The 15,129-nt window shown below is 38.7% G+C and overlaps 1 protein-coding gene across 2 annotated transcripts in view; it reads left to right on the forward strand.

Moving 5' to 3' along the window:
- The window catches only part of LOC129741324 (ETS-like protein pointed), a 262,248-nt gene that overhangs the window by 45,114 nt on the left and 202,005 nt on the right, over positions 1-15,129 (forward strand). The window lies entirely within an intron of this gene.

The raw sequence follows: 15,129 nt of genomic DNA on the forward strand, positions 1-15,129 counted from the left end.
GAATGATATCTGGGGGATGACGTGAAATATATCTCGAAGCTGGGCTGATCTGAAACAAAAGCAAAGTATTATGACGAGAACCAGCACAACTAAATGATATCTAAGAAAAAACTTACCATTCTGTTCCGATTTTCTAATATTGGCACGAAACATAACTTCCCTTCTGAACGACAACACAGCTTAACCTCAAAAAACGGATTCGGAAAATAGTTACTTTTGTTCGAGATGAATTGTACCGTTTTGTTTAGCTCAATCCAGGTCAATTTCACCTCGCTACGAGGTAAGTTTTACCTTATTTGGATTTACCTTTTTTTCTAGGTGAATTATACTTTTGTATTGAGCTCAATTCAGGTTAACTCCACCTCGCTACGAGGTAAGATTTACCTTTTTTGGATTCACCTTTTTTCTCGGTGAATTGTACCTTTTTCCAACCATTCAGGTAAATTTTACCTCACTGTGAGGTGAGTTTCACCTCGAAGAGGTAGAAGTTACCTTTTTGGCTTTCACGAGCGTTCACCTTTGCTAACTCGGTAAATTTTACCTTTTTATTATTTTCCGTGTAGCTGATTCCATCCAGAGCTCATCCGGACACACACTGAAAATATTCTATCGGGTATTTTTCATAGCAAATGATAATATCTCAAAAAATATTTTTTCGAAAGTTTGTTTATTTAGTTACCATCGTCGTTTTTCTGATGGTTATAAAAAATATGTGTTTTTTTAGTGCGGTTTTTCGCAAATAACGCAGTATCAGCCTTTTTCAATGGAAATAAATCGGAACTGGCAATAAATGACCGATGGCGTGAAACCCCCGAAAATGGGTGTATAGGGTGAAGAGGCTGAACGAATAGAAGTTGAAATTCGTTGTCCGATGCCATCTTTAAATGCAATATGGCGGCTTCCGTTCAACTTTGAAATGCTGGAAGTGACTGAAAAGCACAATATGAAAAGACTCAAGACTGAAAAGACTCAATATGTAGAAGTCGATTTTTGCTGTCCGACGCCATCTTGAAATCTAATATGACGGCTTCCACTTAACTTAAAAATGATGTAAATAACTGGAAGTCTCATGGATATTGAGAGAAAGGGTTCAAAAAGCAGATGAAAAATGACTGTCTGAAAGAATTTAACAAGAAATTGAAAAATTGAAAAAAAGCACTGAAAAAAATATGACTTATGTTATAAAAGTAAGCAAAATAATGACAAAAATATAACAATAATATGAAAAAATTATGACTAGAATTTGACAACCAAACGACAAAAATCTGACCGAACCTATCTGAAAGTAAAAGTATGGCAAAAAATTTACATTAAAACTAAAAAATATGACAAATGTGCCAGAATATGACAAAGTTCTGTCAAAACATTGACAAAAATACGACAAATATCTGGCTAAATTACGTGAATGGGATAAAAATATTACAAATTCTAACAAAAATATGTCGAAAAAAGACAAAATGATGACAAATCCGACAGTAAAATGACAAAAATTTAACAAAATATGACAAAAATTCGAAAAGAAAATAAAGGAAAATATGTTGCAAAATATGACAAACGTGATAGAAATGACGAAATAATGACAATATATGACACAATTAAGACCAAACTATAAGCTTGTGATTTATGTAGCTCAGTTGGCAAGTAAGTCATTTGCCTCCTGAGCCGATGTCCATGAGTTCGAATCCAAGACTAAACATCGAACACAGTTGTACCGGATAAGTTTTTCAGTAATTTTACTGTATCGTCAATATAAGTGGTGAATGACATGAAAATGTTAAAACGATCATATAAGAGATGAACCAGCTGAAAGCTAAAAATCTCTATAATAAAGACATTAAAAAAAAAAAACGATCATAATCGAAACAAAAATAAGACGAAACTATGAAAAAAAATTACAATCAAATTAAAAAAAATCTGACAGAACTAAGACAAAAATACGATAAATGAAAAAATTATAAAATTATGCCAAAAATTGACAATAAAATGACAACAATCTGACAGAACTGAAACAATGCTTTGTCGTTTTTTGTCATATTTTTTTAGTCATAGTTTTATCACATTTTTGTTTTACTTTTGTCATAACTTTGTCATATTTTTATCACATTTGTAATATTTTTTCATAGTATTGTCAAATTTCTGTCATTTTTTTACCAAATTTTGTCAAGTTTGTCGTTTTTTGTTAGTTATTATAGTTGTCGTATTTTTATCACATTTTTTATATTTTCCATAATGTTGTCAAATTTGTGTCAACATTTTTTTCGAGTTTTGTCATTATTGTTAATGGTTATACACCGGAATTCTATCTACCGGACTTTAATTGTCAAATTTCTGCTATCTATTTTTTTTTTAATTTATATTGTATCCTGGTTATGATTTAATAATTTTTTTGTCAAATTTATCAAATTTTTGCTATATTTTTCTCATATTTTTGTTATAATTATGTCATATTTTAATTCACATTTTCAGTAATTTACAATGTTTTAAAGTTGAGTGGAAGCCGCCATATTGGATTTTAAGATGACGTACCATAGCGTCAGGCAGCGATATTCGACTTCTACTAATTGAGTCCGTTCATCCTATACCCATGTTGTGTGTGTCTTTTATGCAATTTTCATTCATTGTAAGGCACTTTTAAGTTAGGTGGAAGCCGCCATATTTGAATTCCAAATGGCGTCAAAAATCTATTTTCCGACGTCATCACAAGGCCCTGGCACCGTGTAAACTTTTTCTTCAGATTGCTCTTCATATCTCCTTCGGCCTTGTTCCCACGTTCCTGTAATTTCTCAAGGTCTTTTTACGCGGTTTTCCGGAATTAACGGGTTTTTTTCGGAATTAACGCGGATAGTTTTTTTGCGCGTTACGTATCCCCCGCTCACAGTTTCGATTCTGCAAATTAATTTGTAAAGATTTTTTCACGTGTGATTATTTTTTGCAAAACACCGAAGGTTTTTTTTTCAGTGTTGAACCGCGTCGCAATTCGCGTGCACTGTGGCCGGCCTCCAAAAACGAACTTGCGAAATTCATTCGGTGAATGAATATTTCGCTTCGCAGTTCGCTTCGCGCTCACTGTGTTCGTACCCTTACACGGAAAATAAAAAAAAGGTAAAATTTACCTTTTAGCGAGGTGTTTTTTTACACCCACCTCTCTCGGTAAATTTTATCTTTTTTTAATTCACCTAGCAAAAAGGTAAATTTTATCTTTTTTCAATTCACCTAGCAAAAAAGTAAATAATACAGTTTTCTAATTCTCTTATTTAAAAGGTATATGTTAGCTGGTTTGGTTGATTTCTTCAATAAAAAAAAAACAAAAACAAAATTCGTTCGTAAGTTGATAAATAGGGATTTTTACCTAGTAAATTATGTTGGAATGCATCACCGAGTTTATAAAAAAAATATTGTTGAGCCAAGTCCAGGCTAACTTTCTTCGCCAGACTCGTGGCGATTAAGCTTATTCATGTCTTTCGATAAATCCGTTCAAATCCAGCTTTTCCGGAATGATCTGGGGTATGTTCCGGAATGACGTGAAAAACACTTGGGAGCTCTGTCGGCCAATCTGAAACAAAAGCAAAGTATTATGTCGAGAACCAGCACAACTAAAGAAATCTACCGTTCTGTTCCGATTTCCACATATTGGGCACGTTCCTGAATGACAGCTTAACCTCAATATACGGATTCGGCAGATTGTTACCTTTTTTCGAGTTGAGTTGTACCGTTTTGTATAGCTCAATCCAGGCAACTTTACCTCGCTACGAGGTAAGTTTTACCTTTTTTGGTTCACCTTTTTTCTAGGTGAATTGTACCTTTTTATTCAGTTCAATTCAGGTGAACTTCTCCTCACTACGAAGTAAGATTTACCTTTTTAGAATTCACCTTTTTTCTCGGTGAATTATTATTTTTTTTCCAGCTCGAATCAGGTAAACTTTACCTCGCTGTGAGGTGAGTTTCACCACGTAGAGGTAGAAGCTACCTTTTTGGCTTTCACGAGCGTTCACCTAGCTATCTCGGTAAATTTTACCTTTTTATTATTTTCCGTGTAGTAGCTCTACCGTGTTGCCAGAAACAAAGTATTTTGTTGAATACACTTCATTTTTTCGAAACAATTTTTTATGATTCTGGAACATAGGACTTATTTTTTTTTATCTAAATACATCAACATAAAAAACATTAAATCTTTTTGAATGTTTAAGTCGAAAAATGATTTGAATCAAAGGAAAATGGATCAGAACCAAAGGAACTCGTTTTTGTCCCAGAATCAATGAAATTTTCACCGTGTACCGTGGTCGAATTAAAAGGAATCTTTCGATTGCTTTGATTCAGAAATTTTCATCTTTTCAGTCAGCATTTTAAGCAAGATCAGGTTAGATATCAGCTTTCATGAGACATCAAAAGTAAAGCATCATGACATGAGACCTGAGATTCGAAATCTGAAATCTGAGACCTGAGACATGCCATGTTGTCTAATTATTTCAAGTTTTACAGCTTTCAGTATTTTAGCACGAGTTTTTTTTTAACACCGTTTGGCACGATTTTTTTACACGGCACGTTACTCCATGAAAAAAAATCCTTGGTGTGCTTCGTTGGATAGGGGATAGTCTCCTTTAAAATTTGGCAAGTTTTCACGTTTTTCTCAAAGGTTGAAGCTAATTTTCTTTCGTATCAAATATTGGAGATTGTACAAATTTAAGGCACGCCCCCTGCAAAAACCGTGCCCGATTCCCAACATCATAATTCACTTTCTTAATATCCACTCAGAGTGGCATCTTTCTTCCTTTCCTTCCAAGGATGCTCGAGATGGGACGGTATTATTCAAATATGAAAATATAAGTGAAAATAATCTAAAGAACCTGCATGATCAATCGTTCCGACGACCAGGCGTGAAAAACGTGAAAAAATGGTTGCTCGTAAAAGATTAACCCACATGATGAGTGTGTTCGGGCTGGGCACGACGATGATGATGATGGCCAATGTTGATCACACGATGAGTTTCGGGATATAGATGGGAAATATGACTCTCCTCCTGGTCCCAGATGTAGATCGGGTAGATTATTTTGCCGGGCGGCAACCAGAAAAAAAATCTGTCAAAACACGTGCCTTGGATCGAGAAGAAAATCGTTTGAAAAATTGTCCCGGCCGTCTCGTTTTGACGCGGGGGAGTTCACGAAACGCAACCCGTTCGCGTTCGCGTTCCTGTCTCTGGATCGAGGAACCAACCCGGGTTCGGTGTCATACTTAGTAGGGAAAGCATTCCAAATCGGGCCGCCACGTTCATCCCAACTCGAATTGATTCCCCTTGCTTTTGAGCTGAATGCAGCTAGCATCAGGTGCAGGTGACGCAGCATCGCTCAGTTCTAGTGCGAAATCGCCCCAAACTGAACGTGAAAATTCAAATTTTGTTCCCCCTCGAGGGGTGATCCGAGAGTTAGACCGGGTACGATTAGTTTCGCGAGATCAAAAATCACGCGGGATGGAGCAACGAATCATGAATGGACGCAGACATTAGAACAGTACGAGTAGTAACTTGGTTGTGGAGTTCTTCGATAGTGTTAGTGCCAAAGTGTGTGGATCTAGTTCATTCATAAAACTGTCCAAACTAGCCCCGAACGACGTAGAGTCGGGGCGAAATTTGAGACGCAAGGGGGCTGAACCCGCGAGTGCCCGCGCTTCCAGTAAACATGCGAGTAAGTCGTCATCTTCCTCCCATTTTTTCCGCCACCCCGCACCGTTTTAGTTTCGGGTAAATCGACACATACACACACGGAATGTGTGTACATTAGGCAAAATAAAACAGCTGAGCCAAATAGTAGACACCTCGTTCTTCACCTTCTGTATTCATATGGGGGGGACTTTTGGGACAAGTGGCGAAAAACGACCGATCGTGTTATGGAGCGTTTCAGCCTTTTGAGTTGGTTGATTTGGGATGGAGTTGTTTGGAGACGACTCGATCCAGTCTGTTCAACCCTCCTAGCATAGACCATTCACTAAATCGACGGCGCGGTTTGGAGCAGAACAAATTTAAATTTTACTTTCCGTTTCTAATCGCGCGCACTTTTACGCGATCGTGATGATGCTAATGATGAAGTACACATGTTGTTAGTGAGCAAAAACGGGTTCACCAGTTTGTGACATTTTGAGCCGTGCTTTGATCTAGTCATGGTAGAATTTTTTTTATAGTCTCCTGATAGATTTGAAAGCATTGCTTATTGAGTGCAACGTTCTAGTTGAAGTATGACAACCCAATTCTAATTCAAAGTTTGGAAAATTATCATGATACCACTCAAGTTTACAAAATTTACTTTTTTTTTCTTGGTGCCGTGAGTTTTAGAGCTGATTTTGAACAATTCAACGACGCTGAATCCAAATATCAAATCAGCTTTTCTTAAACAGCTCTACGACCAAATAAGAGGTTGCTAACTTTCAATGCCGATTGGAGCTAACACTGTTCCAAAAGTGCTTTTGTCACTTCTACTACAAAGACTCGAGCTCTCGAGCAAAATGATGCATTACCACTACACTACATAAACACATTCAATTGAAACAAGTTTTTTTCAGGAATTTTCATCCTATTGGATAATTTATTCCTGAAACAAGAAAAAAAAATGCCAACGGAAGAGCGAGTATTAAACTCAAAACAACTTTCTTTACTCGTCTTGCCAGTTGCACCACTTTACCATGTGAGCTACCTGGTTCAGTTGGGGAACGATCTGTTTATTTTTTGAAGTAATGCTATGATCATTTATAATCCGGACAGTTAAAAAGTGTGTATTTTAAAAACTATTCATTCAATCGAAAAACTTTCTATGGAAGAAATGAAAGCGTTAATATGATATTTTAATGTAAAAATACTAAAAAAATTATCATTGATTACAAGAAATACTCTTGCTTTATCATAAAATCTCTTTTTTTTCATCTTTGCACACTTTTTTCAGTCATGTATTGATCTATTATTTTTACCACAGAAGTAGTACCTTTGCAAAATCATGATATTTTACACAAATTCATGTGGATTTGCTGCATAGTTAAGGGGTCGGCATTCAGTTATCCCCAATAACCATAGACTTTTTACCATAGTGCAGATCAAGGGTTCCACTCCGATGCTTGGTTGTAACTTCGTGAGCATCTTATACTTCTTAACCATTTGGGCAAACAAAAATTCAGAAAAAAACCGACAGTTCATGAGGTTTCAAGTCGACAATGAAGCATTTCCGAGGCGATTGTGCAAAATTATTTTTACCATGTCTTTCTGCATCGTAAATATCTGAAACACATGTTAACTTAAAAATCAGGCAAAATAGGCAAGATGATCCTTTTCATAACCAACACACAGCTGATAAAAATTTTCATATCCGTGCTCTAATAACGTAGTTATCAGAATTGAATCCTACCGGCTTGCCAACACACACACACACAGCGCTAGGTCGGTTCATTCAATTTTTGATTTATTTTGTACACAAAAATCCCAAAACCTACGAACACATTTTGCTAAAAGTGAGAAAACAGATTTATGAATTCTAAGATTTATTATTCTTCCTTCAACTGTTTTGACCTACTATTCAATGTACAGTCATTTATGGTCATCGACCAGGGATAAAGCGCCTTTACTTGCTCTTGAAAATGAAAAGAGAAACGGAAAATAGTAGTAGTAGTAGTAGTTGTTGTCAGTATTGGAGGCCGGGAAAGGTTCCTATTATGGTTTGAGACCCCTCCCCGCAACAGAAAGAGGGGAGAGAGTCTTCCAAACAAAAGACAAATATTGCATAACTCGAGAACCGATCAAACAAATGGCATTAAACTTGCCATATGGAGGGTATTTGGATAAAAACAAATATTTCTTTGATTATTTACGACCTCTTCCTCTTTCCAGTAGGGAGATAGAAAGGGGAGAGGGAGCCTCTTTTATAATTTTTTACATAACTTAAAAACTTATTAAGCAAATGGAACCAAATTTGGCATGGGAGGGTATTTGGGTACCAGAAATGTTCTAATGATTATTTGAGACCCTTTCCTCATTCCAATGAGGAAATAAGAGAGGGATAGAGGGTATTCTATACAATTTTTTGTATAACTGAAGAATAAATCAAGCAAATGAAACCAAAATTGGCATGGGATGGTATTTGGGTACAATAAATGTTTCCCTGAATCTTTGATATCTCTTTCTCTTTCCAGTGGGGAAATAGGAAGTGGGAGGGAGGTTCCTGTACAAATTTGTTCATTTTTTTTTAGGTAAAGGTTAAGGTTGAGGTACCTGAAAAGTGTTTAAGTAAACGGAACCGAATTTGGTATGGGATGGCATTTGAGTACGAGCAATATTTCTATGATTATTTGAGACCCCTTTCTTCTCTTATTGAAAAGATTGAAAGGAAAAAGTGAGGCTCCCATAAGATTTTTATTACTTATCTTGAGAGTAATTAGAGCTAATGGAAATTTTGATATGTGGTACTACCGCATCACTCCTTCCGGATTCCAACACTTGTCATGCGGTCAGCGATGGGTTCACCCGGATCATGACTGCCCTGCAGAGGTGCTGGAACCAACGGCAGTCCGCGAACGGTGTAGGATGACTCCATCGACGGGGAGCATCTGAGTAGTGTGCGTCCGATCCCTTGATCGAAGCTACAAAGATAAGGCATCATCTTCTGCGTAGCGGAGGTCAGGGGTGCGCCGCGAACGTGTGTAGGATACCCCAACGTCGGGGGGTATCCGAGTAGTGCCGCTCCCTAAGAGGGAAACTGCGGGGATAAGACTATACCTTCCTCGTAGCGGATCTCGAGGGAAGAGGGTTAACCACTGTCGGGGGATACCCGCGGGTAGAGAGGCTCTCGATGCCGGGCGAGCCTCTCGAGTCGGTGTAGGATGTCATCACCGTCGGGAAACATCTGAGTCGTAGCGTTCCGAACGTGTGCCGTGACAGGCGCGAGGCTATGATAAGCTGCTCTCGATCTGGCACACAACGGGCAGGAAAATCCGCGGGCCAAAAATCCTAGGGTTGCCAGCCAAAGGGGATATAGAAGACCGGACAACGGTCGGAGTAGACTGACCCCATCGACGGGGGGCTGTCGAGTAGAGTGCGTCCGACCCCACGGTTTGAAGCTACAAAGATAAGACAATACCTTCTGCGTAGCGGATGCCGTGGGTGCGCCGCGTTCGTGCGTAGGATGCTCCACCATCGGGGAGTATCCGAGTAGGGCGGTTCTCAACGACAGAAGCTGCGGGAATAAGACTTGACCTTCTTCGCAGTGGAAATCGTTGGGAAAGGGTTATTCCACGTTCGGGGATTACCCACGGGTAGAGTGGCTCTCGACGCCGGGCGAGTCATTCGAGTCGGAGTAGAATGACGTCTTCGTCGGGAATCATCCGAGTCGTTGCGTTAAGTCCCGCGCGTGTGCCGTGACAGGCGCGAGTCTAGGATAAGCTGCTCTCGATCAGGCACACGACGGGCAAGGTGGCAAACCTCGAACCCTGAAGATAAGGGGTCGGTCCTCGAGTCGTTAGAGGAGAGGTCAGGCCTCAAACCTTCAGGCAGAGAGGTTTGTGTGGTCAACCCCGAGTCTTTATGATAAGGGGTCGGGTCTCGAGTCGTAAGAGGAGGGATCAGGCCCCTTACCAACAAGAAGAGGGGTACAAGTGGTCACCTCGAGTCATTACGAGGAGAGGTCAGATTTCAAGTCGTTAGAGAAGAGATCGTGCCTTGAATCGTGCAGAGGAGAGGTAAACCTCGAGTCGATGCGAGGAGGGGTCGGATCTCGAGTCGTTAGAGGAGAGATCAGGCCTCAAGTCGCGAAGAGGAGAGGTTTGCGTGGGAATCTCGAGTCATTGCGAGGAGATGTCGGTTCTCAAGTCGTTAGAGGAGAGTTCAGGCGTCGAGTCGTAAGGATGAGAGGTTTTGCTGAAAGTGGTCTCGTTAATGAGTATTGCCTTGGAGCGCATTAGCGCGAATAGACCTCCCACTATTGAAGTATAGTGTACTAAACAGTTCGAGGTGGGAACCAGGTCTGCGGCCCCAGGTGGAGTTTAAGGAGTAGAGGGTATACACGGAGTATATCATGAGTCTTCCCATTGTACCCATGGACCCAGAGTAGCAAACTGATTTATGCTGAATTTGATTTAAAATGATACCTTCAAAAAAGACTTTAAAATTTCGATAATTCAAACAAATTTCATTTATTTTTGTAAGGTGTAGCGAAGCACACCAGGTCAGCTAGTGTTATATGAATGAATAAATCTTAAAAACCGAAACTTTTAATCGGCTCAATTATGTCCCGATTACAAAACCTAAAAATTGAACTAAACTGTAACACAAACAGAACAGTTACCTAATTGTAAATTGTTAAATAAATGTATTAATTTTTGCGTTTCTCAGAGATTTATTAGAGATCACAGCAATTCGAAAAGTTGGCTCAGAGAGAAGAAGGAAATGGCTGAGCAAGAAAATTCGAAAATCGATTTCCTGTAACTGAGCATGTTTAAATGGCCGGGGTTTCGACCAGACAGAACTGAACGTCATGTGAAAAATTTTAAATTGCCGATATTGAAACTCATGTCATTTTTATGCGACACCAAAAAAACTAAAATAATTCACTGGGTCGTGTCTCCACTGTTTCTTGGATTATTAACTGTTGATTTTGATCGTTAAGTTTTACGGAAATCGTCTATAATTGAAAATATGTGCACATCAAACTGGCTCGAAGTGGCAAAATGTTTATGGCGTTTAGTTCGCTCTGGACGAATCCCGACCATATGTTATTTGGAGAATTTTGGCTGAGAACACCCAAAATCCAACCCTTATGTCAAATTTTTATAAGTACATCATCATAAACATCATGTAACGAACTCACCAAATAAAAATGTGCTGATCCTTTGTTAGTTTGAGGTGAATTCTTGGAGTGAATTCTTTCAATAATTCTCAGCTCCAGTTTCCTGTTCCATACAGCGTTGGAGCGATACCAGGCTCTGAAAATTCATTCCGTCAAGGGAGACCACCATTGACAATAACATTCAGCGATTGATCCGAAAGAATCTCAGCAAATACTTCATCAGAAACACTCAATTTTCAAAAATTTTCGACGGACTAAGTGAAAACGCGTGCATTGCTGCCTTCTTCTTTTTCTTCTTTTTACTTGCATTGCCGTCAAACCAAGGCCTACTCCATTTAATTATTTATTTTTGTCAAGCTTAAAAATGTGAAACTGTAGTGAGGTATAAAAAAAGTTTTTTCATTCCTCCCGATGGATTTATTTGTAAATAGTGCAATAATAGCGAAGAATCTCCTTTATATTTAATATGGAAAACTTTCCAAGATGTCGACTATTTTTTACTGAAATCGTTCTAGAAAATCACACTTCATCTATTTAAGTGTAAGAGAAAGAGGTTTTAAAATTTCAAATTTTCTACTATTGGAAAAAAAATCATTGCATGAAAAAAAAAAGTTGAAAAAATTAGTGATTACCGCTTTTCTACCTAGTAAATCCCAAAAGCGTGGAAACCAAGATCCTCGTGATATGCTAAGCCTAATTTGTAACTTCTTTCTTCCTTCATTCATAAGATTTGACGGACCTGTGGTCCAGTTCGGAATTCTGCGGTTTTTCCTTACATCCTGTCGGTTTGTTGGCTTCATCTCTTGGGATTAATAAGCAACCGAAAAGTGCCCTTTGCACCGCGTTTCAAATTACACCCCATAAATGGACGGACACAACAGTAGTGCCGACGAGAAGAAAAAAAAAACACCAATATAAAAGGGGCACCACCATGATCGGGGCCGATCTTGACATCTTCATCGACCAGTCGCTCGCTAACCAACCGTGACGAACGGAAGTAAACAACATGGTTCAGCGGCAGTCCTGTCACAAATTAGTTCACATTTCCGTCAACGAGCCGTGAAAGATTCAATTTGCCGATCAAGTTTTACGATTACTCAACAAGAGCAGGGAGGGATCAACTTGAGTTGTTGTTATCTCTATGGTATAGCTTATGAAGCGCAGCTAAGTCGTCACTCATCGATTTGAAGTGGATGATGTGCTTCCCCCTCCGTGTTTGGTGGGTTTTAAATTTTCGGGAAAACTGCCGGAACAGAATCCGGCAATATTAATACAAATGTTGTAACGACGCGCAGCCCTAGCACAACACGCATCAGCTAGTGCTAGTCTTAAGCCAAACTCGGCCTAGCGGCCGCTGACAGATCCAATGATCTACTACATCGTGGTTGGATTCCAAAGCAAGTCGTTAACGACAGTTTCCCCTCCTCCATGTTGGAAGTACTTTTTAAGAGGCCACCATAAATATGTCATCGAATCGTTCATTGGTTTGAAAATAGATGAATAGGGACTACACTTAAGTTTTGTGAGGGATGATTCCTTCTCCGTCGGTTTTTCTCATTGTGGGAAATTTGTCGTATAATTTTTGTTTTTAGGATTTTAGTACCAAAATTGAATCCAAATTTGTTTCTGTCATTGCAAACAAATATAAATGACTACCTTTTAGATTGGTGATAAACTCCAAACTATTTTCATCAATTAAACACCTAATTTTTAACCTTGACTGACAACCACGAGTCTAACTCGTAGAATTACCGTCTAAGAAGGGGGGAAGGGGTTGTTGGGGGCGTTTCCAAACTAAAAATGCACAGTGAATTAGGAAACTGATTTCCAAAACCATCTTCCTACTCATGACCATCACACCAATTCGAAACAAACCAATGTTTATATTGATAATTCATGAAAAAGTAAGTTAAAGGGGAGATCGAAGCAATCCTTTGTTGCGTTGTGACGTGTGTATTTTTCAAGCTGGTGAAAAAGTTCTGAAAAATAAGAAACTAGAGAAGGAATTAGTGCATTTTTATCGTGTTGGAATCTTCGAATCCCGGAAGCGGGAAACCGCGCAGTTCTGGTTTCCTATTGCAGAGCGGATGGTTTTTGCGTCTCAGCGTCTGTAAATGTCGTCAAGTCTCGCCCAAGCTCAGCTGGCTACACACGAAATTTGGTTCCGGATGATAAGAAATTTGGAAAAAGGTCATATTAGTACAAGAATTCATTTGGACGGACCGGAAATTGTAAGAAATAGGAACCTGGTTAACGAATCCAGAGCGGAATGTGAATGCATTGCAGCATCATTCGCAACATCAGGTCCCCCGCAAATTGATGAGCTCTTTCCAGCTTCCAACCACAGTTTGAGTCGTCTTGCTTTACAGCAGAGATGCCAATGTGCCTGATTTTTCGAGGCTCAGCCTGACAACCTGATAACCCGCATAAATAAGAATTGTAACCATACGATTTGTGAAATAGTCAAACGACGATTTGATTAAGCGTAAAAAAACTTTTAGCAAACGATTATTCAAACTGTGGAAAACATTGGTTGAAGTGTAAATTCCGAATTCACAGTCTTTTTAATATGTCGTTAGGTTATGTAATTGTTAAAAACCGTTCAAACACTTATATGGAGAAACTGTTCTACAAACAGTTGAGATAATGTAAACAAGCCGCGACCAGAAACGTTTTTTCTGCATTGAACTGTTATTGCTATAGTTTTCCTTAAAGTTCTCTTATATCTAAACATTTATAGTAAAAGTTATGAAAAGATTTCACAAATCGTTCTTCCAACGTTACAAAAACGGTATTCGGAACCGTGTGTGAATAAATCACGCACACATATACAAATGTTTTTAGAGTTTAAGAATTCCAATAAATAAAAAAACTTCTTTTCTCTATTTCCAAATATTTTATTCACATTTTTCAGCTTATTACATAGTCGAATGCCACAAGAAGATCTCTCAAATGGTGTTTCCGTAACATTTGTGGCAGCATAGATGAAAAAAAAAAATGAAATTATTGGTGCTTCCGCCCACGCTTCCAGGGCCGAGATACCTACCTTGTAGGCACCGTCGTACTGGGCCACTTCCTCGCCTAGCAGGAACGCCTTCTCGTCCCGCTACATCTCTTCGTCCAGGGCCGAGTTGAGGGCATCGCGGACGGTGAGCTGCTGAGCCGAAAGGACTTTCGAGGTCGAGATCGAACGACGCCCGATTCCTCGCAGAACACTGGAAGCCAGCATCATTTTCACCGATCCAAAGGGATTTTACAGAAAAAACCACACGACACAAGACACAAAGCGGAACGGAGGCACCGGCGATGAAGATGAGCTCCGGGGCCCAAAGGGCCAGTTTGAGGCCATATTTGCGGGTTTCTGTAAAGGAAACATAAAGTTATTACTTATTGTAGTTGACAATTTATGTTTTTCAAAATAACTTACTGCTTTAAGTCCCGATTTATCGTGAGTTTTCCCGGCGCGGCGTATTCATTTTCTTTTTCCTCACTTTTATTTGACAGATTTTGTCAGCGGTGCCAAACATTCTGGTTATTTATGTTCGCGCTATATATTTTTTTTTAACAAAAACTTTGAATTTTATAGTTTTAGGTGGTTTTAGTATGAAAATTGCTGTGAAAATATCGGAGTTTTATTTATTTCAGCCTGAGATTCTACTGGCTTTGAATTTGAAATTAGAATCAATTTCACCGACATCAGTTTAAATACTGTTTGTTATTAATTGAGTGAACAGAAAAATCTAATAAAAACATTTTCATAAATGAATGCTTATTTTCTTCATGTTAAATCATCTGGCATCTCTAACCATCATTTCAGTCATTTTTTGACGTGAGTAAGGCAGAAGGCATGAACGCTAAGGATAACGGTTTGAGATAAATTTTACGATTCTGATAAATTTGAAATAAATCGTTCGTATTATTCATTCACCTTTTCAGATACCGTCACTTTTATACATGAACGTTCATGTTTCGTTCTTATCGTTGTCGAAGTAAAGTTCAGTATTATAGCTACGTTTACTGAGATAATCACCTTTTCTGGGTCCGTAGATGTATCGTATGGACTGTTTGTGATACAGTTTTTTACTATGCGGAAAGCCTTTGAATTTTCCTGATTTTTGAAAATATGCCTGATTTTTGCGAATTTGATGAAAAATGGATAGTAGGAACTGGATTAGGTACCATTGTTGAAGTGAAAAAGTGAAAATGTGGCTGAATAAAAGCATTCGAAAGATTTCCTGTAATTCTTATTTAAAAACGGGAACTTAAAGGAATCTTTCGATTGCTTTGATTCAGTAGAATTTTTCATCCAAGTAGGCTC

Source organism: Uranotaenia lowii, chromosome 1, assembly GCF_029784155.1.
Source record: "Uranotaenia lowii strain MFRU-FL chromosome 1, ASM2978415v1, whole genome shotgun sequence".
NCBI classification, from domain to species: domain Eukaryota; kingdom Metazoa; phylum Arthropoda; class Insecta; order Diptera; family Culicidae; genus Uranotaenia; species Uranotaenia lowii.